This window comes from Homarus americanus, unplaced genomic scaffold, assembly GCF_018991925.1.
Source record: "Homarus americanus isolate GMGI-L3 unplaced genomic scaffold, GMGI_Hamer_2.0 scaffold52512, whole genome shotgun sequence".
Taxonomy (NCBI): Eukaryota; Metazoa; Arthropoda; class Malacostraca; order Decapoda; family Nephropidae; genus Homarus; species Homarus americanus.
The window spans coordinates 2,860,859-2,888,640 of record NW_024735442.1 but is presented as its reverse complement, the minus strand read 5'-3'; the positions used below and the strand labels follow the sequence as shown (position 1 = coordinate 2,888,640).

The 27,782-nt window shown below is 40.0% G+C and overlaps 1 protein-coding gene across 4 annotated transcripts in view; it reads left to right on the top strand.

The window, feature by feature from the left end:
- LOC121870996 (major facilitator superfamily domain-containing protein 12-like) overlaps positions 1-27,782 on the top strand; it is an 82,615-nt gene that overhangs the window by 15,255 nt on the left and 39,578 nt on the right. For all 4 annotated transcript variants that reach the window (XM_042373014.1, XM_042373011.1, XM_042373015.1 and 1 more), the window contains exon 2: positions 6,859-6,927. The gene's annotated coding sequence lies outside the window, so the exon portion shown is untranslated. The remainder of the gene's footprint in view (positions 1-6,858; positions 6,928-27,782) is intronic.

Genomic DNA, 27,782 nt, shown 5'->3' with positions numbered 1-27,782 from the left:
CGACACATCACCCTTCAAAAAAAAAGGCCTTTAAAGGGTTCCCTGTATCACAAACAGGTTATATGCCTTTCGCTAATGCACTACCTTAAAGAAAAAAAAAATACCACAGGTGAAATCATGAATTAAATCATTTCCTCTCCCTATCAGATATTCCATGTAATATTTTAATGTCTGGATAACTGATCTTAATCGTCGATACGTCAAAAAGTATAGTGAATTATTCTGTAATGTTCAGTAAATTGTTCTCTATCCATTATAATTATTGTATCTAATTACGTACTGCCCTCATTACCACTTAAGTGCATCCCATAAGAGAATTCTATTTATATACTCAATTAGAATCGTGTAACATGTGTACACAGTTAGAAATATGAGAAGAAATATAAGGTGATGTGTTTGTCATGAACGCCAGCGTCTGTAAAATGACCCTGAAACCGCACCCGTCAAAACATCCTTGTGTGTGTGTGTGTGTGTAATAATAATTAATAATAATTAACGGTTTATTGAAAAAGTTCTGCAGCCCGAAGGCTGAAAATATACATTGGACATAAATGACTTATCACATACATTGGTGGTTTAACAAAAGCCTTCATTAGAGAAAGGTAAAGGAACATACAGTGAACATACAGATTAATGTAGGTGTTGAACAACAAACTCGTAGTGTAGTAACTCCCTCCCAGATGGTGTTAGGAGGAACTCACGTGGTGTAGTAGTTCCCTCAGATGTTGTTATGAGGGACCTGGCGTGGTGTAGTAATTCCCTCGCTGATGGTGTTATGAGGGGCCTCACGGGGTGTAGTAATTCCCTCACAGATGGTGTTATGAGGGACCTCACGTGGTGTAGTAATTACCTCACAGATGGTGTTATGAGGGACCTCACGTGGTGTAGAAATTACCTCACAGATGGTGTTATGAGGGGCCTCACGTGGTGTAGTGACTCCCTCACAGATGGTGTTATGAGGGGCCTGACGTGGTGTAGTAATTCCCTCACAGATGGTGTTATGAGGGACCTCACGTGGTGTAGTAATTCCCTCACAGATGGTGTGATGAGGGACTTGGCGTGGTGTAGTAATTCCCTCACATATGGTGTTATGAGGGACATGTGGTGTAGTAATTCCCTCACAGATGGTGTTATATGAGTGAGGTTTGGTCCCAGGCCTTCCTATCGTAGACGGATTAACACATCGGTGGTTGTTGTTGGGTCTCGCGGGGGCCGTTATCACTGGGTACCTGGGACCTCACTGTGTGAAAGTTAACTTGGGTACGACTGTTACTGTTGAGTTGTTCTCACTGACTTAAGCACTGTTCACCACTGTTCACCTCTGTTTAACACTGGTTCCGTTCCTTTCCTAAATGAAATTGTAACTTCTGGCGAGAACTTGTTGATATTCCGGTGGGGAGGAGGGTTCAGGGGAGGGGGTTGGTATGGGCCAACTTAACAGTTGACCTGGCTTCTCCGAGAGGAGCGCCAGGTACGTCTTGACCCTTCGGTGGTCAAAGATGTGTGTAATAATAATAATAATAATAATAATAATAATTAACGGTTTATTGAAAGAGTCGTCGACATATTTCCAGCGAGCGGGGGTTTCTCTTAGGGCATCATTGATGAGCATAAGGAAGCAGAGTGGTCCCATCTTGGTGCCTTGGGGGACGCCACAGGTGAGTGACTGAAAGGTGGAGACAGCCCCTCGGAAGCGTACAGCTTGGCGTCGGTCACTGAGGAAGTCTGTAAGCCATGGTATAAGACTTCTCCGAAGCCCGAGGTCAATAGCTTTATGATTATATTGTGGTCGACTAGATCGAATGCTTTAGTGAAATCAATGAAGGCGACAGCTACAGACGTTTTTCGTTTCTCGAGATGGCGGTATATGTAATCGAGAAAGCTGACAAGACAGTGAGTGGTGGAGGAAGTTTTCATGTTGCCAAATTGCTCTGTGTGTGTGTGTGTGTGTGTGTGTGTGTGTGTGTGTGTGTGTGTGTGTGTGTGTGTGTGTCACTTAATCCTTCAGTGCTCTCTTTGGTTGGCAACAGCTCTATGGTTCTGGTTGGTACTTTTGGCCACACGTCTGGTCTGGCCTTCTCACCAGAGTAGCGCAGTAATAAAATCCCCTGTGAATCACTTAACGCCATAAGCATCTGCGGGTACTGGTTCATATACAAAGTATAATGTGATACTCCTGACGCCCCTTGTCACCCTACCAAGTTACACCGTTGTAAAAACCCGACCAGAGCCACCGCCATGCATCAGCCCCTTCCTCGCTCCCTGGGGTCAGAGCTCTAGTTATAGTTAGGTAGCTTAGCATCACCATTCAGTTATTTAATTAAACTTAAGATCAAATAATATGAGGTCAGAAATTAGAGTTAAAGACACATCTGAGGCTCGAAGATGGCAGTTACGAGGAATCAGACCAGAACAAAGCCGAGATACGGTAGTTATTTTCCTCTGTGTTTACAATAGCGGATGCAGAGATATGACATTGCTGTGAAGGTAGACAGTTTAGTTATGCATTACACATACGGAGTTCTCAGAAGAGTGAATTGAAGTTAATTTGCCTAAACTCTAGGTTAATAAAACCCGTGTCCATGAGTGTACAGCTCAAAGTATTAATATAATTGTGTAATCAACTTCCTTATTCGAGAGGATTACGGAGGAAGGAAAAGATTTCTAATGACAGGAAACTAACACTTGTGATCCCTGAATCTAAAAGGAAAGATCGCCATTAAACGCTCGTACTACATAATGTCTTGATGCAACATTTACCACGGAAAAATCTTATTAAGGAGTGTCAACAGAGATTTATATCTGGTCGCTCCTTCTTGACACCTGCTAATGGTAAGTATGACTCGTGTTGATGTTATGATGTACTATACTGATGCGTTTAAAAGAACTAAGGTCATTAAAAGATTGTTCTTGGTCAGTAAATTCACTAGTCATCAACATTTGAAAATTAAGACAACTACAATTCTCTGGTTGCAATCGTGACTTTGGTAAGTGTAAACACCTTAGTTAAGTGCGTTCAGGTGACGGGCAAGTCGAAGGGAAATGATTGAAACCCGCCTTTTGACGCATTCAATATTTATTGATGTGGTCAAAACCTGCAGAGAACAAGGCGTTCATTAGTATTACATGAACATAAGAACATAAGAATGGAGGAAACTGCAGCGGGCCTATTGGCCCATACTGGGCAGTCCCGTTTACACCCAACCCCTATTGCTCATATGAGCATCCAACCTATGTTTGAAGCAATTCAGCGTATTCGAGTTAATGATGATATTTGGTAACTTGTTCCATTCATCCACTACTCTGTTTCCAAACCAGTGTTTACCTATTTCACGCCTAAATCTAAATTTGTCTAATTTAAAACCATTGTTACGAGTTCGCTCCTGGTTGGATAATTTGAGTACCTTTGTAATGTCCCTTTGTTTAGCCCTGCCTTCCACTTATACACCTCTATCAGGTCGCCCCTCGCTCTCTACGTCTCTCAAGGAGTGCAAATTAAGATGCTTTAACCTGTCTCTATACTCAAGGTTCCTAATGCCCGGGATTAGTCTTGTCATTCTCCTCTGAATTCTTTCCAAGGATTCTATCTGTAATACGGTGACCAGAACTGAACTGCGTAACCCAGGTGTGGTCTCACAAGAGCAAGATAGAGTTTTAGGATGACCTCGCTAGTCTTGTAACTAACACTCCTTTGTATGAACCCAAGTACTTTATTAGCCTTGTTACGAGCAAAAACACATTGTTTACTTGGCTTAAGGTTCCTACTTATCATTACTCCTAAATCTCTCTCGCAGTCGGATTTCTCTATGGCATCGTTGTTCATCTGGTATCTGGTTTCCCTGTTTACATCTTCTATACTGAGCACTTTACATTTGTCGACGTTGAATTTCATCTGCCATTTTTCAGACCATTCGAAAAATTTGTTTAGATCTTCCTGTAGTTTTGCCGAGTCCTCGTCAGATTTGATAACACGTCCTATTTTAGTGTCATCAGCAAATTTACTTATGTTGCTGTCTATGCCGATATCTATGTCGTTTGTGTATATAATAAATAATAATGGTCCAAGTACTGAGCCTTGGGGAACTCCACTTGTGACGTTGGTCCAATGGGACTTAGTGCCGTTAATGCTCACTCGCTGTTTCCTGTCCTGTAACCACGCCCTAATCCATTTAAGGATGTCACCTTTGATGCCACGAGCTTCTACCTTTCTAATTAGTCTTTCGTGGGGGACTCTGTCGAAGGCTTTGCTAAAGTCGAGATATACCACATCATAATTGTGCCCCTCGTCCACCGATTCGAAAACTGATGAAAAGAATGTTAATAGATTAGTTAGGCAAGAACGTCCGCTTGTGAAGCCATGCTGGGAATCATTGATCAATCGGTGCTTCTCCAGGTGATTTCGAATAGAGTTTGAAATGATTGCTTCCAGTAATTTGCCTACTATTGATGTTAGACTGATTGGGCGGTAGTTAGAGGATAGTGATCTATCCCCCTTCTTGAAAATCGGTATTACATTCGCTATCCTCCAGGATTCTGGTACTACACCTGTTTTTAAGGGTATGTTAAACAACTTTGCTAAGGGCATACTAAGCTCTTCCTTACATTCCTTTAATACTCTGGCAAATATCTCATCGGGACCAGGTGACTTTTTAGGCTTTATTTTGTCTATTTGCTTACTAACATCGTTACTAGTCACTACTATCTCACTTACCATCTGATACATAATTAGTTCGTCTCACACATTATCATCTTAATTACAATTGATTATTAAGCATAGTGACATGATACAAAGTTCATAACTCTATTAATCTTAGTTACACTTCATTCTGCATTGTCTTATTTCTCCAGATAAGGCAGAAACGAGTAGGCATAATTAGTCCACAATATTTCAGTACTGAGGGGTATGTCATCACTTACCGTAGGCTGTACTTACAAGTGCGGGTCAATGCTAACCAGTATGGTGTTCCAAGGGACAATAGGACTGCGTAAATTGTTCCAGCACAAAATATCTCGGCCAGGATTGTGAGTCGGTGTTCACCACTGCGAGCAGAGGGCTGGTCCTTACAGCATCACTCGAGAGGGCGATCTGCCTCATGGAGGCCAGGAGGCCACGCCACCCTCCAAACCATATTTTTAAATGATATGCTAGTTGCAGTCCTCTCATCCATACAAGAAGGATATAAATATTTATCCCTGAGGAATGCAAGAGGTTCCATGTAGGCTTTAATAATAGAAAGGACTTGTAGTGCCAAGTTGCCAACCCAGTGAAGACGAGTCGCTCGCTCACCAGTGTTGCACCAGACGGGAGTACACACGCTGCCTCATCCACATGACCCACTTGGCAGTAAAAGTGTTAATATTTTGGTAGTAACTTTGGGCGGAGAGGCTATATTCATTTTCAGTTTAGCCTGAACGTGTTTTATAGGATCTGAACTTGAATTCGTTACTTCATCTGAGAGGGAGATGATTTAAGTTGACAGCCTGATCCGGGTCCTAAGAGAATTACCTTCCCTAAACGCCTTATGGTTATCATTAATCAGTTAGATAAATCTTACTACACTCTGATGATGAAGAAGTGACGTCATGCTGACTACGGCTTACTATTGTCGCTAGAAATAAATCTTAATGAGATCAGATTATGATCACGAAAAGTTAACAGTTTAATTTGCTTGGAAATATTAGGTGTAGATCTAACCCATAAAATGTTATCTTAAGTTACCTTAGTTAAGAGAAATTAGTTTTTGTTGTCTTAGAAGTTGTTTTTGGTGAATATTGTTTTATTATATACAGTACATCCTTAAAATTCTGTTTTATTTTGTAACTTCATTTCAATATTTCGAATCACACGAGACACACAGGCGAGAGTACAGTATAGTGTAGTATGAAATCGGGACAGAGGTAAACGAGTGAGGTCACGAGCAACACGTCGTCTACCGCAGGACAGGAGCCACCAGATTGCGGTTCTCTAGGAGGATCACGAAGTAGTACTGGATCTGCTGTCCCTATGTGATTACGCTGCACCTAAACTTGAGATTTGAGCGACACGGTGCATCATGGGTACCTGCGAGGCATGACACAACTGCAGCCAGCGCTTTTCTCTGCCTGCAAAGACGCTAGCTGATTTTTTTCTTATCTGGATTTAAACCATCAAATTACTTAGCCAGAGCAGGGACTCGTATGTCAGCACAGTACAATGTCTTCACACACCGAGAGTTCTTTATTTGTGATATACTGTACAGTACCTCTATTGTGGGCTGTTTGATTATTACGTATGTACTGTGTGTAAAAGCGCCCGATGAGTGACACCTCCGGGAATATTATTTCGTACAGGAGTTTGTGGGAACACTGTACTCACTAACTTCATTTTATTCCAATTATATTTTCATATCTCGGGTAGAGTTACTCTGGGCGAGTCGTCAAATGTTTAGTCTTGTTTACATGGTTCAGTTTCTTTCCATAATTCTTCTATTCATGTGTTTATGTGTTTCATAATATAAAACTATTGAATAAGAGTGTTAAAGAAAATATACAGTAGTAAGCGTAGTGCCACTTTATTGTGACTGACAATCCTACACAGATTTGGGTCCGTAAAGAGCCACCATAAGTTGGGAATTACTCCTGGTTATCTAATTATGTAATATTATAAAATCAAATTGGGTTTCTTCCTGGTACACCAGCCCTTACACACTCATCATGGATTGATTAATTTTAGTACACTGTTAGGTACGCTTGCCGATAGTGGACTAATAACCTGCTAAGGGAGTGAGGCGACCTACTGTAGAAATAATGAGTGCTAAGCTCCGATAGCACCTTCGTCATAACAGGAAGTAGTGTGATTGATTCTATATTTTTTTTCAGAGTGAGACATATGTGGACAGGGCGAGTAACTCATTTGACGAGGATCACCAGCCACTGGACCACTTGCAGGTAAATTAAATCTCAGTTTTTTACTCTATCCCGTGACTCGGCGTATCATTTAGAAAAAAAAGATAAGATAGAAATGATGAGATAGACAGGAACAGATAAGTTAATAAACGAGAGATCAAACAGTAAATTGAATGTAACTTGACTGATACACAGAAGACCGAGTAGGTAAATTTCCCCAGGCGGTACAGGATGCTGGTGGTCCCATGGGAGGTGAGAGCGACCCCAGCGAGCTGCCACGAGCGCTCACCTCTTATTGTGGTAAATCCCCTCACCCGTTATCACCATCAGGTGTTTCGAGCAGCCATGGTGAAGGTTATCACATTATCTGTGACGATGGTATCAGGGTCGGGTCAGCGTCCGGGCTTGTTTTCATAATAAACAAGGTCATGTGATACCATATTCTATGTACAGTACATTACTGCGTGTTTGCCATCGGCGCCATGACAGCTGACCAGAGACCTAACACGGCCGATATCTAGCTCACCCCGGTCTTTTATATCACCCCGAGATCTGTATTATCCAAGCAGCCAACTTGAGAAGACGGAGGCGAGAGAGAGAAATCGCACACAAGTCACTCTGGTGAGGAGGACTTGGGATGACGGCTCAAGGGCACTGTTGCTGCGTCACCCCAAACGAAAAAAAAAAAACGACTGCAACACACAATCGAACACTCGAGGGAACTTAACCTCTGTCGCTGATGCCGCCGGACTTGCCGTACCTGTCAGCTGATAGAAGTGTTGAAAGAGTTTGTATCGACGCAAATGTGACGCGTCTGATCTGAAGTGTTTTTAGAGGGACACCAGCAAGTACTATCACTGAGCTGATAGTAAGTTAGTGGGGAATTTCATCATACTTTTACTTTATCGTGGATAAGAATCCTGATATGTTTAATAACTATGTTTAGCTCCACAAACATTGACTTACTGCAGTAACAATACGTCACAACTGATTTCAACTCGCGTGAATTCAGGCGATGTACTTTAACTAGTAAATTTTACAATAAAAATTCGGCCACTGGAACCTTATAAGTACTGTAATGTCAAAATAATATATTCGTACGCAACATAACTCTTTTTTTTTTCATTTATCATCACATTAGGAAAGCAACTGATAATTGTATGGTATTTCTATATCTTATCTATCCATCAAATAATGTTTGTTTTTTGCGAAGGTGAAGTTTCAATCCATGTAGAAGTGTCGGGGTTATTATGTTTTATCATTTCTTCTCAGGTTACAAATTAACTTACAATTACGTTTTAATTGGTTCATGCACTTTATAATTATATTTTCAATCTTGGGCGGTGAACAGAAAAACCACCACTCTCTCTCTCTCTCTCTTCTGAATAAATCCCTGTATTATCGTTTACTAGGATGTATTTTCTCCAGTACATAAATAACTTCATAACTTCACCTTTGGAATATTACCATCCAAATACCATAATAATTTGGTCACTAAAGAAACGTTTTTCTCATGAACAACAAATACCAGTCGTAAATTCAAACCGACGAATTTAATTGACGTTTTTAATTGACGTTATACGCATATTCTCAACATTATTACACCGGAATTTTGTGAAGTTTATGGTATCTGTTCAAGTCGTAATTAATTTATTTTCGGGCCTATTTATTTATTCAGTATAAGCGAGTGAAGGAAGTTTGTATTAGTCTTCGGCAATATTACCCCAAGATACCAGCGGCAACAGTCAGAGGCGAAGAAAATCACACTCACCAGGTTACTCAATGGCGGACAAGAACGTTATGCCATGTATTCGTTAGGGGACCAGATTATACTTTTTTCAGACTCATTTCATTACATAAAACGAGACACTGTAAGATAGTTAATAAAGTTGATAAAAATCTACGGTAGGAATACTTAATGTTAATCTAAGTTCAGAGTTGGTTTTTTTTTTCGCTTGCACAATTTCGCCCCCCATAAAAAAGGAAAAAAATATTATTGTATACTTTTTCCATTGGTGGGCTTAAATAATATATTGAGATACTGATTTTTCCTGCTCTCCACAGATACACAGTTGACAGGTCGTTCATCATCTCCCAAGTTAGTAAATGTCTGGGTAGATGCTCAAGCTCATTGTTGTTGGAATTAGGAAGACAGTAATGTTCCTCTTAAAAATGCCTCTGAGGTCATTTGCTCTTGCCACACAGGTCGGCTCCCGATCACTCTTGTTCCCGGAAAATATTTTGTATTCAATGTTCATAAATAACACAACAAAAGCCTCTCCTTCAGCTTGGACTTCCCAGTAATTGTGGCAAATTTTATATTTTCGCTAACTTAGTCTATTTACTCTTTTGGTGGAACTTTTAATTGAAATAGCGTTTTAAAGTTTTAGTCTAGAGTGATTTGTAGAAGCCAGTTAGTGAATAATATAAATGACTGGACAATAAAACAGTCTACTCAGGGAGGTAGATCACCGGCTATAGACGCAGTTTGGTAATTTTTTAGTACATGTAGATTTATTATGGTCATTAGGGACAAATAATATATTGATAAATTATTTTATTTGGGTCTTTTTATTATCACCGCATAATAAAATTGAACGATGACCTTGAAATAACAGCCGAAGATGAACGTCATCTTATTATCTCAACAGAACAATCATGCTTATATACACTTATCATCAGTGAGAACTTCCTTCAAAATGTCATGACGTTTGCGCTGATTCAAGGTAACCCAACTAACCTAACCTAACCTAACCTAACCAAACCTAACATAACCTAAACTAACCTAAAGTAAAAAAAGCACCATCGCCGGCACTGCACTCGACCTCCTCCAATTCCCCAACTTAGTAATGATAGGTACCCATTTACACCTGGGTGGGCAGTGCTCATACCAAACACTAAAATTTGCCTTTGCGAGGTTTACTGGCTACTCAAAATAATCTACAAAACTACCAGTGTGTCGGCGCGAGGCCTAGAGTCGATCAGATAAAGTCACAGTATATGATGGGAATACCGCATTGTTTGGTCGGTATATTGTCAACTAGAGTAGCTGGGTTTTCACGTCTAGCCGGTGGGAAGTGGTCATGCCGCTGGTGCTAATTCACATCGCTTATCAGTGAAAAAAATTATCTCTTAAATTTGGTATGAACCAAGGGGGGGGGCTCAGCGCTGTACAACCACCACACCGTCGTGGTTAACACCACCACAATGTATTCCATAAACTTCCCTTCCTCCGTCACTGTATCTACGTGCCTACAGTACCAACAGGATAACTTTCTTAACTATGAGAGAGATAGAGAGAGAGAGAGAGTGTGTGTCCCACTGTCACAGCGAGACAGTCTTGATGTGTCGTGTGAGTGTGAGGCAGTACAGTATGGTATTATCTCGTGATTATCTTAATATTTTCATACTTATTAACATAACACCGTCTAGTTATTTATGTAAAACATATCAAGAAAATTTATACAACATTTCACTTTTCTTATTTACGTTTTCTTTATGTAGCTGCTCCTGATATGATTGTTTATCGACAAACGGTGGTGAGGTCAAAAGCAGGAAACTACTTCAGTAAACATGTACTGTATTCCAGGATTACGGAACACACGTTTGATGAGACGAGAGACACATCACAGTGCACAACACACGCCTCTGCCCCCGTGACGTCACATGTCCTACGTAAATGTACCAATTGTGTGGATAATTTGGCTGGTGTTGACTGTCATCTGTCAGGTTGTGGTTCACTCTAAAACAGACACATTATCCTGAGATATCCCTGGGGGGGGGGGTGGGGACGTCAACACTAACACAAGACATAGGATAAATATTTACTGTATGTCTTGGAAACTTAATGTATGTCTCTCTGGCCCATAAGACCTTTACCATAAATATTGAAGTGTTTATTTTAAAGAGGTGAAGTTTGAAGATGATAAGAAATTAGGAGTCTCTCTCTCTCTCTCTCTCTCTCTCTCTCTCTCTCTCTCGTACACACACACAAGAGATATTTTAAGGTAATCACGGCATTTTTTGTCTATTATGAGAATATTGTGTTTAGATACAGTACCACTATGGAGTGATTATGTGTGGTTCCCTTCAGACCGTCTCCTCCCTTGAATCTAAACGTCTCACTTTAATCCAACATATAACACAGCTCTTGACTTGACCTCGTGAGAATTGTGTTGTAATGAAGTTTCTGTGGATTCTATTTATATTGTGTTTAGTGCATAATAATACGGTTGACTCTAGCTTAGACTGCTTGCTTGTATGTAGTGTTGCTCTCCCTGATGTTGGTGGGCCTATACCATCCCTCCTGTGCTACAGAAAGAGATAAGGAGAGACCCGATAGCCAAGCAAGAGAACAGTACTTATACTCTTCTGTGAGGTGGAACACTGACAGGAAGAAGCTGTTTTCCCCCATGTGCTACTCTACTTCATGTCTCTTGTTGTGGAGGAATAATCGACGAGTAAAACGTCTACCATGAGGCTGATGATTTTTTCCACCAGGATTGATGTACAATGCGATAAACTTAGATAACTTTTACTGGTGTTTCTGGTGGGAGATGATAACTTGTCCTTTAATTTAGTGTACTTTCGGTGGTTCAAATTTGTTTTCTGAATTTAAAACATCTTCCACACAATTTTTTTTTCTCACTGTTCCTTCGGTTGTTTTTTTTTTTGTTAACCAGAGGAATGTCGATGATTTATCTACCATCCTGAATTTAGGAAGTCACCCGATCGAGGTTACTTGACTTCCTCGTAGTTAATCCTCAGTTTGAACCTCTCCCTATCCTTCCATTCTTCTCCCTTCTCTCGGTTTTCATCCCTCCCTCTTCCCTTTCTCTGTCTTCCTCTTCATCTCCTTTCACTTTCTCCCTACTTCCACTCACCCTCTACCTCCTTCTCTGCCTCACTCACTTACATACACTGAATAAGCAAAAGAGAATTACTTAAATGTTTCTGAGAGAAGACTGAGCTGCCCTCGTCAAATAGTCAACTAATACTGATTTAACTTTTTATATACACAAATACTGAAAGATAAACAGATAAGCAACAAGAGAAAGATGACCAACTTTTGTTTTCATGATGGACTCGTAAATAGTAAGAAATCTATACGGTTTAGGCAAGGGGTGGGGGTGGGGGATAAAGTAAGGAACCCGCAGTGTGAACGGGCCAGGGGTGTAGCAAGGTGTAATTTATTTTAACCAGTCAGGAGAAATGTTTAGAAAAGTGATAAATACAGCTTAAAAAGATGTGGTGCAGTTCAAACAGTTAATGAACCACCAAATGGCTTGAGATGGGTGAGACTGTTACCTAACTGGTGATTATATCCGATTCTAATTAGATGTTACCCCTTTAACACACAATATTTATCTCTTATCTAACCTGATATATCATACTGTTATCAAGTGTTATTAGACGTTATCTTTCCAAGACCGGCTGAGCTGTTACGTTGCTGACTGTTTATAGGAATGTTATATGTCTTTAGACCTTGGTTTTATACTTGAGTTTAATACAACCTTTATATTTAACTCTGAAATAAACATGTAATATAAATGTCTTAGTGTCATGATGAAGTATGTTTAAAGCTACCTTACCTTACCTGACCTGACCTTACCAGACCTTGTTGATGGGTTGTTATTGTACCGCTAAAGGAAGGACATTGGAAATAAAGGAAGGAAATGGAAAATATTGCTGTTTCTTTCATTATAAGTTTAGTTCACTTTGCTTGTCCAACACTGTGTAATCTCTCTCTCTCTCTCTCTACGGGCGGATGCATCTCCGTGGCACTGGCAGCAGAGCATCTGGTGCCCCTTAAGAGGGTAACGAATGGTGACGAATTGGGGCAATTGTCCCTTGACATGCACTTGTTAACACACAAGATTCCACAGGTCAACTTTCTATAGTTCCCCTCATAACGGCTGGCTTTCGTGGGTGTGGGCGGTTATTGTGAGCGGTGGGCGTCCCTTTTATTACAACCATGACAACAATCTTGAGTTAAATTGTAACCAGTGTAAGTATTTAAGATTTCTTGAGAAAAAATAGTTGAGGTCAACCCCTGTGTGTGTGCGCGCGTGCGTCAAAGATAACATACTTGCAATATTGTTTTTTTTTAATTCAGTGAACCTCAACCTCCTGCCCCCCAAAGAAAGTATACTGTAAACAACACAATATAAACAGAACTCACATGATAACGTGAACGACGAGCTCACCCTAGTAGATGTGAAGGAATATGAAGACATGTTATATTAGGTGAGGCACTGACGGAGCGGTACAACAACACTGTGGGGTGTGGCTCGCTGAAGTAAAGAAACAATTTTTGGCGTCAACTACACCTTAGAGATGGACATGGAATTCCAGTCTGTACTATTTTGTAATAAACCTGAAAAAATTAGGATTACCTGAAGATTAGATACTTTAATTTATTAGACTTGACGCTACCTGTGGATTAGGTTAACGTTAGGGTGGTTGGCTACCATGTGAAATAGGCTGGTGTGCCTAATCTTCAGGTGATACCTTTTAGGATCACCTGAAGATTAGGAAACGTATTATACACAAATACCAGTAGATTACTCAGGTGTTGTTTGATATTAAAGTTCAAGTTACTCCTTATGATGGTCAATAGCTGTGACTCACCCCTCACCTCATCCCTAGTACAAGACAATAAACCTTTACATTCTCTTTACTAAACCAGGATTCCCACAGTGAGTAGATCCAGCGCTTCATCGGGGTTACCACAGACCTTAAACGATTTGAGAAACCTTCGAAGAAAAAATAACCAACGATTTTATTTTATTTTTATTTATATATTTGAAATACTTGGAAGTGAGTCTTGATGGTCATGTTAGTTTATTTAGTACACACAGCACCTCTCACTGTAAGCCGTGGTACTGTGTTGATTTATTTCCATGGCAGGAAGATATTTGTTTTGAAAAGGAAACCGGTTTATTTTTTTTTTTTGCTTTTTTAGTCTTCTATGATATGAATGGGAAGATAATGGTAATTGTTTCATTGTATCAGTTCTTATTATGGATTTACCTTGACACATTGTGGCTGGCATTGTTTGGTTATAATGAGTGATATAGAGACCAAAAAGAAACTCTTGAAGACACACACACACACACACACACACACACACACACACACACACACACACACACACACACACAAAGGTACTGTACGTTTGAAAATTAAATATAGACCTGGAATTTTTTTTAAAGTGTATCTGATAAAAATCGTGGAGGAAACCCAAGTAACTGAACGTCCAGTAGGTATTGCGTGTGGCCGCCTCTGTCAAAACAAAGCTATCTGTACCGAACACAGGCACTGATAAGTTTAATCTTGGTCATTAAGTAACAAGAGTAGCAAGCAACGTAATCTGTATAAATGACACGTGACCTTGAGAAGGCCTTATTGTTTAGGGACACGGCGATACCATTGGCGTATCAGCGCCAAACTACACATGTTTATACTATCTTTTCCATGAGTAATGCGTACTGTACCTGAGTATCCCGATAGTGAGCACCAATAAGACTGACAAAGCGTATCCAACTATGTAATTTCAAGCAGTCATTAGGGTCGCCATAGTTCACTAACCTTATTCAGAGCAGCTCTATGGTTGACAGATTTTCAGCTCTATAACAATTATCGTTGGTAAATGCTTAAGAATATGAACATGGATGCCTGCGATACTGAACAAACACATACAGCTGTCTAAGATACTTCCATGGCTTTAACCGGTAAATAATGGTAAGGAAAACAAATGTAATTAATAAAATAAAGTAGAGAAATCCAGCAGAGGATGAAGAAAAAATACTCGGGGCTCTTAGAGGGGGGTAAGGGTTGTGCAGGTGGGATTAACGGACTGTCAAGGGGTAGGGTAAGATAACGAAGAGTCTGGTTACAGCAAGACGACCCGGATGTCTGCCATGACAATAAACAGCGGGTGATGCGAGAGTGACCATCCGTGACTTATCGACAACAGCGTCAGGCGAGGGTATCATCAATTATCTTGACCATCCCTCTCCCTCCTTCCACCCTGACCTCCTCTCTTCACCCCTTCCCCGTGGAACAACATACCTCAGATAATACTGCAACTTGATATAAATGATAAACGTTCACAAAAACTTTTTAAAGAACAATCGAATCGTTTAAGGCGCCATATGGAGAGTGTGACCTGGACGCCAGGGAGGAGGGCCGGGTAAGCACGTACCAGCAGCAAACTCTCCCTCCCCACTGTCAAACACTCACACCAGAGTCTTTCACTGACTGTCAAATATGAAAGGTGGGGAGGAACGTACAGCCCTGGCTTAGTGTCCGGTGAACCTGCCGTAGAATCCTTCTGGTCACGTACAGGTTAACGGAAGTTAACCAGAACTGTGTGTCAACATGAACTTGAGAAGAATAAAAGAGAGTGTGTTGGATGTTAAGAAAGCAACTGGTCAGTGCTCCCTGACTCACTCTAGAAAATGTTTATATGCTGTCTATTAATAAGATAACGGTAAGGTGTGTTTATCTACCACATAAAACGTTATAAGGTTTTGTACGCTATAAGTTCAGTATAAGAAGGTGTTTCAACACCGAAAGCAACACATATTTTTATAAACAATACTATAGTAAAAATTTCGCTCATCGACCGATAATTAGCGAAATCTCAGTGGTCAGTCACGTCACTGGAGTTTGACGGCCGTTATAATGAGTCGGTCGCTGCTTTAAGGTGTCTTTGATGTGAGATGTTTAGTGGAGCAAGTTCATCTCAGGAGTGTGGTGACCCGTGAGGAACAGTGTGGATATAACACTCCCAAGATTACCTTCAGTACATAATAATAATAATAATAATAATAATAATAATAATAATAATTAACGGTTTATTAAGATAACATGGCAGCCCGAAGGCTGAAAATATACAATGAACCTAGATGATAAGTTACATATGGTGAAATCGGGGAGTGGGTCACTTGATTGACAAAAGCTTTCAATACAAAAACATAAGAAACTAAGAAACATAGAGTCAACATATAGTCAACATGATGAGTTTCCCAAGTTGTAAAGTTGTATCCATTTTGAACCTGGGTGAGAGCTAGATGCACATAATGTTATAGTTGTCCCCCGTGTGAGTTAATTGACGTGGCAACAAGTGCAGGCGTTACCAGGACTAAAAACAGTATTTATCCTTGGGCGTTACCGGGTTGTGGTTGGCTGACCAAAGCAACTGTCATAATCAGGGGTGATTACATTGGTAAACTTAGGTGATTTATTGCTTTACCAAGATAACTTATCAGTGCCACTGAATTACAGAACAATTATGTGTCCCGACACACTTTTCCGGGACAGCAGGACAAGGCAATGAGATAAGGAACAATCAGAACTATACGAAACGACAGTAATATGTAACTGAGAATTATCTACCTTAAAGCACATCTGCGTAACATAGTTGATAAACACTACCACAACTACTACAGTGGGGTATGCTATAACGAACGTAATTGGTTCCAGAACCTCGTTCGTTATAGGATTAATCCGTTCCAGGCCCCCAAATACAACCACTTAACACTGAAAAAATTCTGTGGAAAATGTAAAAAATACGGTACTTTATCTTACCTTAGTGTTATTCAGCTTGCAGGTACCCCTAAACACTGGCACATCACTATCACTTCCACTGGGAGTCTTGGCTTTAAGGTCCTCAAACAATTGTTTAGCCTTCTCACAAATTATAGCTTCACTAATGTTACCACCTGCCATTTCTTTCTCCTTTATCCACACTAAGAGTAAATTTTCTATCTCTTCAATCACATTACACCTTGCTTTGCTAAGTCTAAAGATTCCCTTAGCCACTTGCACAGTTTTTAACTCCTCTTTATTCTTCAAAATCGTACATATAGTCGATTTAGCCATCCCATACATCACTAAGTTTCGCAATGCTTCTTCCATTCTCACGTTTCTTTATAATTTCTTAATTAGTTTCAAGGGTTATTAGCTTTCTCACTCGCTTTGGACGACTCATTGTTACAATTGTATACATGTATAACAAAATAGTTATACAAATAACGTGACTTTCCACATCAAAAGACGAAATTTCAACAATAACAGTGGTGCACTGGCGACACAATGAGACAAAGATGGCGCCTGACGCTCTTGTTGTGGTCGCGGTACAACAATATTCATGCGCCAGGTGAAGTAGTCCCGTATTCATCCGCGTTCGTTGTTGGAGTTTCGTTCGTTATAGCATTCTCAATTTTATAGGTAAAACCGTTCGTTATAGGAATATTCGTAGTAGGATCCGTTCGTTATAGCATACCCCAGCTATAACGAACGAAACTCCTACAACGAACGCGGATGAATACGGGACTACTTCACCTGGCGCATGAATATTGTTGTACCGCGACCACAACAAGAGCGTCAGGCGCCATCTTTGTCTCATTGTGTCGCCAGTGCACCACTGTTATTGTTGAAATTTCGTCTTTTGATGTGGAAAGTCACGTTATTTGTATAACTATTTTGTTATACATGTATACAATTGTAACAATGAGTCGTCCAAAGCGAGTGAGAAAGCTAATAACCCTTGAAACTAATTAAGAAATTATAAAGAAACGTGAGAATGGAAGAAGCATTGCGAAACTTAGTGATGTATGGGATGGCTAAATCGACTATATGTACGATTTTGAAGAATAAAGAGGAGTTAAAAACTGTGCAAGTGGCTAAGGGAATCTTTAGACTTAGCAAAGCAAGGTGTAATGTGATTGAAGAGATAGAAAATTTACTCTTAGTGTGGATAAAGGAGAAAGAAATGGCAGGTGGTAACATTAGTGAAGCTATAATTTGTGAGAAGGCTAAACAATTGTTTGAGGACCTTAAAGCCAAGACTCCCAGTGGAAGTGATAGTGATGTGCCAGTGTTTAGGGGTACCTGCAAGCTGAATAACACTAAGGTAAGATAAAGTACCGTATTTTTTACATTTTCCACAGAATTTTTTCAGTGTTAAGTGGTTGTATTTGGGGGCCTGGAACGGATTAATCCTATAACGAACGATGTTCTGGAACCAATTACGTTCGTTATAGCATACCCCACTGTAAAACCGTTCGTTATAGGAATATTCGTAGTAGGATCCGTTCGTTATAGCATACCCTACTGTACTATTAAACTTGAATTCACCGGAGTTAGCTTCAAGCAGCAGCTCCGGTGTTTTCTGTTAAATTTGGGGGCCGGGGTTCTTGAACACCGTGAATACACCAAATATTTGTTTTTCCTTTTTATACAACTTTCCTAATAATAAATATTTATTTTACAACAGTTTTTCAGACGTAAATTCCCTCAGAACACTTGACCTACATTACCATAATCCGATGCTGACCTAAATGTATTTAAAAAATATTGACAACCACTTGCAATTTTTTCATAACAAATCTAATACAATAAACAGAGTGTTAAGATTAGAACATGGTATCACCTGAAGATTAAACCCCAGCTTATTTCATCTGATAATTAAAACACCTTAACGTTATCGGAGGGTCACAGAAGGTTATTGGTTAAGTTGGGTTCGGTTTGGTTAAGTTGGGTTCGGTTTGGTTAAGTTGGGTTCGGTTAGGTTAAGTTGGGTTCGGTTAGGTTAAGTTGGGTTAGCTTTAGGGTGTTTAATCAGGTGAAATAACCTTCCTCCCTCCGTTTTTTGTTTGTTTTGTTTTGTTCTCGATTTTTATTTTTAGGTAACTGAAGGATTTGAAAAGGTCTCCAATACCCCTGACAGTGAGATGATTTTTTCCCATCATTTTAAGGTTGAGAATCGTAACTCTACAGTCATTTTGGAAGTGGTATTTTGAGCTCCATAAACAAGATAATTACCCTCCCTAATACACGTTAAGATAAAATTATGATTCCCACTTTTCCGTATTAAAATTATAATTCCCACTTTTCCGTATTAAAATTATAATTCCCACTTTTCCGTATTAAAATTATAATTCCCACTTTTCCTTATTAAAATTATAATTCCCACTTTTCCGTATTAAAATTATGATTCCCACTTTTCCGTATTAAAATTATGATTCCCACTTTTCCGTATTAAAATTATAATTCCCACTTTTCCGTATTAAAATTATAATTCCCACTTTTCCGTATTAAAATTATAATTCCCACTTTTCCGTATTTCTCACCGAATTCTTACATATATCAAAGTCACATTTTCGGTTATTTTCTTAATTTTCCTGGTTGCTGGAAAAATCGGTAAATACATTATATATTCAGACATGGACTTGGCATCAGGGAAAAAGTGTCCAATTTATCGTGTTGAAATATCTAACACAATAATATACAGACTTAATATATACAGTGAGAGATAAACAAGGATTTTTTGGGTTGCTGTTTGGTGACGTAAACAGGAAAATACAATTCATACTTGATACTTTTTCTCCGACAAACGAATGTAAATACTTTTGAGTTTATCGCCAACAATATTATCAATAACATCACACACAAAAAATACCTGTTTAGAAAATTTCTCTCAGTGCCGTGTGTGTGTTTTTTTTTTTAAAGTTGAAATTTTTTACGATTTTTCTTTAGCACTGTTGAGTTTGTTTGTATTTGTGGGGAAGGAGGGATGTGTTCTCTGTTGCTGGTTAATGCTAGGCGAGTGTGATATTTACAGCCTTGTGGAAAAGAAATATAGAATCAGAATACAGCTTATAACGACGGGAGTGAGTGAATGAAAGTGAATGACAGAGAAAGAATGAAAGTAAACGTGAAGAAAGGAAGAGTGTATTTTACTTCCAATATTGGTTACTGATACACCATTCATAAAAGACTAAAAACTTTTATTATTATTATTAAAAGTAGACGTAGTAGTAGTAGTAGTAGTAGTAGTATCATCATCATTCCACACCATAAAACACACTCCTCACAACACTCTCAACAGTGTGGCATCATAGTCCTCCTAGGCTACTTGCTGAACCGTCTCTGGCCTCTTGATAAAAACTAACGCAAAAAGAACAACGTGACTTGGAGAAGGTCAGGGAGGTGACAGGCCGCCTCCTCTACCAGGTACCTTGGGCCCCATAACACTGACTCATGCGATACCAATACAACAAAATAGTGATTCAACGATACCAATACAGTAGGGACTCAGTGGTACCAACACAACAAAATAGTGGTTCTAGTGTTACCAATACAACATAACATGGACTCACTACCAGGCACCATTAAGTGATTCAGTGGTACAAATGCAGGATAAGAGGTAGACTCGCTGAGAGCAGTGGCGTTCTGTAGTTACCTTTTACAAAACCACGAAACAATTTTACAATCACACACGTTGCCCGTACACGCTGATACACGTACGTTTATAACAACACACACACACACACACCTGGGGAAGGAGGAAAGGGAGGGAGTTGAGATAATATTTATTAACACTGATTATCATATTTATTTATTTTACTTGCGTATTAACTATTATTGTCAGTCTTTAACACCTTCCTTCGTATATTATATCTGTATTATTATCATTATTATTATTATTATTATTATTATTATTATTATTACCAGGTAGTAGTATTAATAGTATAGGTATAGTAGTAGTAGTAGTCGTCGTATCGATAGTATAATTATAGCAGCAGGCGCAGCAGCAGCAGCAGCAGTAGTAGTAGTAGTAGTAGTAGTAGTAGTGTAGTAGTAGTAGTTGTAAACACAAGGAACCATTCCAGCGTGACTTGTGACAAACTTAATCAACAGTGCGACAACCCACTCAGCTTGACACACACACACACACACACACACACACACACACACACACACACACCACCAACCCAGTTCTTCTTAAGTTCATAAATTGTCTTTATATTCATACAGAGAAGCCATCCTTGTCAGCTTGACGCTTGTGAACCAGCACTCCCAACAGCCACTAACATCACAATAACCGAGTTCATTTCTTTAAGTATAAAAATACTCGTGAAATTCACCCCCTCTCACTCAGTCAGATGCACAACAATGACCTGACCTCTGATCCAATGACCCCAAGCCGGGAACTTCATCTCCCTGGGGTCATTATATATACCCAGAGTAAACTACCCAAGTAATATTGATTGTAATTTGTACGGCTGAACTACGCTTTTATTGCCTAAATTTTGATATATGAATATAAACTAAATCAATAATGATATCAGACGATACGAGTCGTCCAAACCCAACATAACCTACCTTGTTGAATGTAGTTAAATACATATTAAACCCGTCAGGTTAGGTTCTGTAAGGTTTGTTATGATTGGTTGGTTCATTATTCCCATTATGGAACACGTGCATCATACCTCAGCCGCCATGATGGATCTTTGTTTATAATGAGTGGCGCCTCGCGGGAACATTTTTTACATTATATTTTATACTTACTTTTAAAAATGCATTATAGTTACTGGACCTGATGGAATTACAAAATAATAAAGAAAAAATATATTTTTTAACAAAATCATTCAAACTGACAATTTAGCAGCTTAAATTTTCTTCAATTTCACCCACACTTGCCTCAGAGAGTCAGTATTTACGCTTAAAAATGACTAGCCTCCAGAATGTAGTTTCAACTTTGGAAAATATATTGAACAATATTACCAGATTCAAGGCCACTGCATCAAGAAAAAAGGTCATATTATGTGAGTACAAACAATGAATGCCTACACCCAAAACACATTAGCTACTCTTAATTATACTCCAGAATTAATCCAGACACTACTGTAGGTTCTGCACCAAAAACAGGACAATATGCATCATCACTTTATAACCATAACACCTACCCAAAAATTAACCACCAGACAACGTTTTCAGAATCTGGGTTACTACACGAAGGTTGAAGGTGACGGTGTAAAAATGTGATACTGCATGACTGTCTCTCGTGCTGCCTCTGCCTGTCCATCAGCTTAACTCGTTTTTACACAGAGAAACAGTAGGATAATAACTTGTACACCCACTAAAAATTATTCAACACCCTTACGGCGTGATACAATATGACACGGGTGCCGAATAAATTTTTAGTGGGTGTACAAGTTATTATCCTACCATTTACGGATCTAGTGCACCTGCAGAATAAAATCAAACAAAGGTGAAAAATGCTACAACTCTCCTCATCAGCCAGACCAGGTGCCCACAGTGTTTAAATGCATTGCTAAATCATAAAACAAAATATATAAAAGAGTTATAACAAATTTGACAGGCGAAAACAAGACGAAGAAAAGATTAGTACAAGGAGACATAAAACTGAACCAGCAAGAACTGTCCTTGATTTAACGAATACTATTTAGTTTTATACATACCTGGATATAAATAACCTAATCTAATGTAATTTATAATATGAATTACATATGTTTCTTTTGTTCGTCTTTTAGCGTGTAGAGTGACGCTTTCCCTGGCATAGCTGTGTGAACGTAACTCGCCAGATTCTGAAGACGTCAATGAGTGAAGTCCCCCATAACGGACTTTAAATTCAATAACTGAAAACCATTATCCATATGTAGTGTCCTCGTGTGTGGATTGGTGTCAAGTGTCGAGCTATTACGTAAAGTGTACAAGGTGTAAAGTGTAGGAGAAAACGAAGCGTGGGAGAGGGAGGGAGGTTATGACACGTCTTCCTACCCTGAGATTTTCATTTCCCCCGCTAGCTCGGTATCTCAGTCTCCTTTTCTGTTGTCGTGTTCTTCCTCTTAGCTGTCTCCTTGTCTCCTCCTACCTGCAGCTCCCGTATTCCTACAGCTGTTATCATCTCCCTCTAGCTGTCTGCCCCGCATCAGTTGAATCCTCCTAATTGCTGATATCCTCCTCTCCGGTGCTCTCTCTCTATATCTCTATCGCTGTCCTTCCATGTAGCCAAGTCTCTCCTTGTTGCTGTGATCCTCCCTCTTGGTAACCTAACACACAAGACCAGACGACGTAAACAAACCGTGCAATCTGATCCTGCAGGTTATCGTGTGACTTTTTCTTATCACTGGGACATCAAACGACCCTCATTCAGTCACGTGTCTGTTTTCTTTGCGCCGTCAAATAACAATAAACTAACGGCATATTAACCGGAAGAATTCGCAGAAAATGAAATGAGATTCAGGGTCATCTGTGACGTTGGTTGTGTGAGAAGTTCCAAGAAGGTGGTGGTAGGAGTCCTGAGTGAAGTGTATCAGTCGTGTCGGAGCTACACTGTCATTACTGAAGAGGTTCGTGTTGTATGTATACCTGGAGATGTCGAGATGACCTTGGGTTAAATAATATCCAGGTGATTATAGGTGACAATGGGTGACGTACTGGACAGGTGGTGGTGTGTTAGTGGTGGGTTGTGTCGTGGTTCAGGTGACTGTAGGTGATGTAGTGGCCAGGTGACTGTAGGTGATGTAGTGGCCTGGTGACTGTAGGTGATGTAGTGGCCAGGTGACTGTAGGTGATGTAGTGGCCTGGTGACTGTGGGTGATGTAGTGGCCTGGTGACTGTAGGTGATGGTGAGTTCCTGGTGACTGTGGGTGATGTAGTGGCCAGGTGACTGTAGGTGATGTGGTGGCCTGGTGACTGTGGTGATGTGGTGGCCATGGGTGATGTAGTGGCCAGGTGACTGTGGGTGATGTGTAGGTGACTGTGGGTGATGTGGTGGCCTGGTGACTGTTGTGATGGTGGCCAGGTGACTGCAGGTGATGTGGTGGCCTGGTGACTGTGTGGTGATGTAGTGTGACTGTGGTGATGTAGTTCCAGGTGACTGTGGGTGATGTGGTGGTGACAGGTGATGTAGTGGCCTGGTGACTGTTGGTGATGTGGTGGCCAGGTGACTGTGGGTGATGTAGTTCCCTGGTGACTGACTGTGGGTGATGTAGTTCCCTGGTGGCTGTTGGTGATGTAGTGGCCAGGTGACTGTAGGTGATGTAGTTCCTGGTGACTGTTGGTGATGTAGTGGAGGTGACTGGTGAGGTGACTGGGTGATGTAGTGGCCAGGTGACTGTTGGTGATGTAGTTCCCTGGTGACTGTAGGTGATGTAGTGGCCAGGTGACTGTAGGTGATGTAGTTCCCTGGTGACTGTAGGTGATGTAGTGGCCAGGTGACTGTTGGTGATGTAGTTCCCTGGTGACTGTAGGTGATGTAGTGGCCAGGTGACTGTAGGTGATGTAGTGGCCTGGTGACGCTTCTGCAAAATTCGAACTAACCTGCACCATTTCTTCCGCCTTTGTGTACATTAACCGTGAATCGTGTTTGAGTATCGTTTGGAATCTTAGTACCTGCACTTGTGTCTGTGTTGTGTATGAATTAATAAAACAAAATGAAAGAACAAACTTGTCTTCTCAGTTCATGATGCACAAGAAGTTCAGCTTAACATTATCGCTATTGATAACAAGACAAATTGTTTCAAAGAACAGGTCTGATTCTCAGCTTAAAACAAAAAAAAGCGTCACTGTCTGGAGCCGGTTATTGTACCCGCCAAGTAAACGCTGTCTCATGGTCGTTCAATGGAAAATCATTTTTCATCACGACCAACAACACAGGAATACACCACACAGATCTAAATGGCTGAAATATATGGAAAAGTTATTGCTTCCACGAAAGTATTACTTGTTGCATGCAAGGATGAAGTAACGAAGTCTGTAATTTACCATTATTTTCCAAGGAAACGAGAGTTCTTCAGGTACATGTAGATTTCCTTTGATATTTCCACATACGAATGTTTGGAATAGCTTTATTACCCATGTTGACGGGGTCGTGTGAGAGAGGTTAGTCAGTGTAGTCTGAATGTAATTAAAAAACGCGTTAATTAAAACCACTGCATAACTTGACAACAGGAATAGGTATGCTGTTCACATTTGTCTTGTACTCAACATTCACCATGACAACCCCTGGAACTGCTGTAATTTTGCAATTATGTGGCCAAAGGTTAAAGTTACAACTAAAGGAGACAAAACCCCCACGAGTTAACACCTCGCTCACGTGAAGTCTAGTTGTGTTTGTTGACATCTCGTCTGTAATGGAGAATTGCCGTAAACGGGGACACGCACGGGTGCAGCTACGTCGACACGTGTGTGTGTGATCTACTAACCTAGTTAATCCCCTCAGCTAACTGTTACCCAAGTAGCCACACCACCACTGAGACCCCAGCTCTGGTATGCCCCAGTGCTGGCTGGCCACTGTTCTCAGCTGATATGAACGATAACACCCCTTCTCTCAGTCGTCTGTGGCGCCCACCACCCAAGTGCAGCCCACACCAGTTATTATAATATAAACATTATATCTGAACTTAAGATTTCTATTTTCAACTGAATTTCCTTATCAGTTTATTTCTGTAAAATAATTTACAATGATAGTTTAAGCCTTAAGGTCTCAGGCCGCACACCTATACTGTACCTTATGTGGTGTTGAGCTTCGGCGTGACATCATACCGGGATACAGTTTCCGAAATCAGAAGTGTAAAGCTGTGGATGAGATGGAGGGAGTGCATGTTAATAATTAACACCGGTAATATGAGTTTCTCTTAGTGCCATGAATCATGATAAATTATTGTGTTTTTTTTTTAACGGGGATTAGCCCACTCGGGCACAGGTCACTGACCCACATCGGGGCCTGGGGGGCGAAAATGTAATAATTATTCATAGTAGATAAAATCGTCTACTGTTATTTAGCTTTCAGTTATAGTTATTTTCAATCAATTGTGGGTTAAGTATTATAAAAACAAAGGAGTAAAGCAACTGAACTTGACGAAGTTAAACCAAGAATTATAAACACTAACTGAAAGTACAAGATCTTACATAGGAACTTAGGTTCACTCGCTGCCACAACACGTGCGATCATATAGCAATTGTGTATATTATAAACGAGTACACTACTACGAGAACTACATTATAATTTGAGGGCCTTAGCAACTTTGTAGTAAGTGCTGGAACGCTGGAAAGTTTCAAAAGGAGGCTAGGTAGATTCATGGATGATAGAGAGTGGTAGTAACTCTCGACAGGAGCTGCTATGCACAGGCCAACCGGCCTATTGCAGACTCCTTATTTTCTTATGTTCTTATAGTGCTGGATTCTATACTCCCATTGCATCTGGCTGTAACGTACCCACGAGTTCTATTATTTCAGCACTCAGGGAGAAGAACGTTTGTTGTGTGAGCGGAGGATGACCGCGATGATAAGAGTTTGTAGAGTGGAACAAGTTGACTATAGCCAATGGAACAAACTTAAGAATATATGGATGAAGTTTCCAGATACTTATCAGTGGACATTGTTATCTGGCAAGCGTCGTCAGAGGCCAGAAGAGAAACTACAGATCACACGTTTGCTGTGTTGCTAACGTCATTGGCCGGTCACGTCCAAAGTCTATGATCTGCTCGTCTTCTTGTAGTGTCGCAATAGGAAGTCTGCTACTGTGATGTTTACTCGACACTGATCTCTCCGTCTACCGTCGAGTAATCCCCATGTAGGTGGACTAAACTCCGTCTGGCTGGCAATGTCCGTCTCTGTCTCGCCCGTTTCCCGCATCCTGTCTACCTTGGCTCCCTCACCAGTGACTTGCGATGCATGCACTAGGGCTGCTGCCATCTGACGTGGAGAAAATTGCATGTCATAAATATCACATATAATTGTAGGTATAACTTTTAAATTAAGACGATAATACGAATGCTACATATACAGGGTGTCTCAAAAAAAGTGTACACAGTTTAGTAAATCAAACATTCGTAATAAAATAAATCAAAGGGAGAAATTCTTATGGGTAAAAGCTGCTTGGCGACCATACTGCATTAAAAAAATCAAACATAATTATAAATCCAAAAGTAAATCAAATGTGTAAGAAAATTGGGTTACCCTTAATATTAGAAGTCAATTACCTGTTGCATCGAGAATATATATGAAAAGAAAAACTATATACACCAAAAGAGTTAAAATCGAGAATGGACAGTACAGGGGAACAGCATAGAAACAACAACACGGTATAAAGCTTAAACAGGGAGTCTGGATACAAGAAGAAAAAGCTCATTGAAAGTGACGGAAATAATGAGCCTGGGAGCAGTATATAAGTGTATGTGTGTGTAACCAGTGAGCATGATGACGGAGGGTTTTTGGGCATACAGGTGATGTGTGACAGACGTACAGGAAGCAATAGAGGTGAAGGATATGGATATCTTGTTGAGGACGAGGAACAAATAGCAATGAACGGAGGATTTTTTTTTTGCCTTTGATCTCTACCTCTCAGTGTTTCATAACGAAAAAAATAATAATAATAAATAAAAGGGTGAACAATACTGATGATAATGACTGCAGTATAGACTTGATATAACTTCAGTACTGTAGTAATATTTTTCCTGCCCATCTGATATTTCTTTAGTCCATATATTAAAAAAATCAATTCATCATCATACCAGGAGTCTTTAATGACCCCTGCCCATGTTGTTGTCACGAGTACTGGTGATATCTGGTATCTGGTTGTATCCAAGGGCAGATACTGATATTGATAGTTAATGAAATATAAAAGTGGCTTTACTTCTGATGGCAAATAAGAGTATTACAGTGAGCTGTGTATGCAGGAGGGGGTATATAGAAGTGGAGAGGGAAGCTGAGGGCGGCCACACGCGGAAAGAAAGCGACGGGAAGGGGTTATCGGGTTAACGCTGGTAATGTTAAAAAGAAAAGTTTCCATTCATAGATACTTGGACAGAATTATTTAACGAAATGCATATTTAAGAAAACTTTCCTCCTTCCGTGGCGTGAGAATTCTCCTTTCGAACTGGACAAATTACTGGAATCTGAAAAAGACATTTGGAAAATCTGTCACATTTTATTGTTTATTTTGTTGGTTGACTGTGCTGAATAATGATACATAATGCAGTTCGATTTATTACGGTGTCAAAAACGTTGATTATCTTTTAAAACAGTTTCCAGTGTCCGTTGTGATATTTTTGCCACCAAAACGACGTCATGTTCTT